The sequence below is a fragment of the Erythrolamprus reginae genome, chromosome 10, assembly GCF_031021105.1.
Source record: "Erythrolamprus reginae isolate rEryReg1 chromosome 10, rEryReg1.hap1, whole genome shotgun sequence".
Lineage (NCBI taxonomy): Eukaryota > Metazoa > Chordata > Lepidosauria > Squamata > Dipsadidae > Erythrolamprus > Erythrolamprus reginae.
This window is the reverse complement of record NC_091959.1, coordinates 29593973-29596472: the sequence shown is the minus strand read 5'-3', so window position 1 is coordinate 29596472 and position 2500 is coordinate 29593973.

The following is a 2500-nucleotide window of genomic DNA, read 5'->3' as shown; positions in this document are numbered from 1 at the left end:
GGGCCTCTCCGACCCCGTGCGCCGGCGCGCCAAGCAAGCGTCTCGTTCGGGGACCTCGGCCGCGACGCGGCGTCTGGATCAACGGCCTCGGTTTGGCAGCTCGGGGCCGTCCGCGAACGGTAGGCGTACCGGTCTACCGGGCCTATCCCAGTCGTGCCCCTTGAGCGGGGATACCGTTCGCCGACCTCGGACCTCCACTCGGTCCCAGCGGGCCCCCGGGAAACTCCTCGGACGGTATTCGGACCGGTCTACCGGGCCTCTCCGACCCCGGCCGCCGGCGCGGGAAGGCGGCCTCTCGTTCGGGGACCCCGCACGGGCGCGCGGAACGGGAACGCGGCCTGGGCGGCGCCGGCGGACCCTGCCCGTCGACTCTGTGACGGCGCGGGGCCCCGGGGCCGTGCGCGGACGGTAGTCGTTCCGGTCTACCGGGCCTCTCCGACCCGGCGGCCGGCGCGGGAAGACGGCGTCTCGTTCGTACCCGTCGCGGGGAGCACGTGCCGCGTTGTGGGACCGTCCGCGAACCGGTCTACCCGGCCGATCCCAGCGCGGGCCGCGGGTGCCGTCGTTGCGCGGTAGTGGCCCCGGTCTACCGGCCTGAGCCGAGCGCTGACGGAAGCCTGGCCTGTACAGCTCCCGCCCCCCCCAGCCCCCTGTCCGCCTGTCTGTCTCTGTCTCTCTCTCTCTGTGGCTTGGAGTGTAAGGTGTTGAGGTTTGGTGACGGATTCCATTTCGTCTCCATCCATCCTTGCCATTGCTGAGACATGAATTCTCCACCACGATCTCCCAATGGGGATCGATTGAAGACGTGTGCAGCAAAGTCTTCGAAGATCTGAAAGGCCAGAGGATTTTTGTTTCGTTACATACGCAAAACCGTATCTAGGATAATTATCAAGCATAGTTAAGAAATACTTGAAAATTACCTTTAGTAGGTCGAAATGGACCGACAATGTCGGTATGAGCCCCCCCTCCCCCCCGAAAAAATAATAATAATAATAATCCGTGCACACAAACGTGTGGCACGTTTGCCAATAGGGGCTGCTTTGGATACCAACGGAACAATCCAAGTAAATTTCGCAACTACTACTATCAACCATTGACAAATTCAGGCATCTTGGATAAAACTGCAAAGGATGCATGGCCCAAACGACGATGCCAACGGTGAACACATCTGGAATGAAAAGATTAGTAGTTAGTCAGTACAGGTTTAACGTTTGCAACGTTATGCGGAACCTCAGGTTGGTTCTTTGATCAACCTTTTGAACTTCATCGGCTCTAGGAGCCTTCGTTTCTGCAGTAGCAACAGGTTTGGCTCTCTCTCTCTCTCTCTCTCTCTCTCTCTCTCTCTCTCTCTCTCTCTCTCTCTCTCTCTGCACCTTGGAACTTTTATACTTGCTTCAATTTTCATCTGGGGTTTTGCCTTTAAGTAGTAAACACCTCTAATTGGAAAAGCACGAGCAACAACTGTCTCGTTCTTGATAACGTGGAGTTCTTTTTCTAAGAGCATAAGTCTTCGTTTAGATGATACATACTGAGTAAGTTACTTGCAGCTTCCGGAATGTATAGAACACGTGGAATCGTTTGGTCTAATTCTTTTACGTAAGCAGTTTCCCTTCTCCTTCAACTTTGCATAGGTGATTTGACCCTGAATGTAGTTCTTTTATGTCAGTCTTACGTAGTTCTGTGAAAAGTTCTCTTTGGCAAGTAACGTGAAAAGCGGCTCCGCTATCTAAAGTCCATAAACGTCGGATGTCATGCTCTGGATCTGACTGTGGAACGTTGTTCGGGACCAAAGAACCGACGGAAGGACGTGGTTCACTTCTGGAACCTCGTTGAGATGATCTGTCGGAGTTGCTGGAGCTTCTGCGCCTGCCGCAGATTGAGAGCGTTGCGAATCAGGATATTGAGTGCGTTGGAAGTCTGTTCTCCTGGGCTGGTTGTAACCTGGATATAAGGTTCGGGAGGGAAGCGTTTCTGATAGGAAAGTGAACACAAGGACAAGGGGCCGCAATGTGAAGTTAGTTGAAGTTGGATAATTTCCCATTTTGTTTCGAGTTTCTTTTACGTCGGCGATGCTACAGTATCGCGAATGTGGCCGGTTGGATACCGGATGGAAAATGTTTCCTCTCTACATTATAGCCGGTGGGGGGAAATATCCATCCTTGGCCACTAAAAAAAAAATGGCTCGAAATACTAGCGGGTCGGGAAGGGGGAAAAAAGGGTCCTGACACAGCGGCTCGTCTCCTAGGTGACTGAACCGGTGAAGAAACCAGCCCTCCCTTTCCCATATCGGTCCCGGCGGTTGCACCGGCAGGCGTGGGTTTGCGTCGATGAACTTTAACTTACGCTGGCATGGCCAGCCACGAATCCAAAATGGCTTTGTTAATTAAATAGAACCTAAATAGAGCTAGAGAGCGTGAGGAAGAAACAAGCGTCTGGTGTCGAAGACGGACCACTTGTCAGATCACCAGCGTGGGGAAGAGAGAGGTCGAAAGGAAAAGAG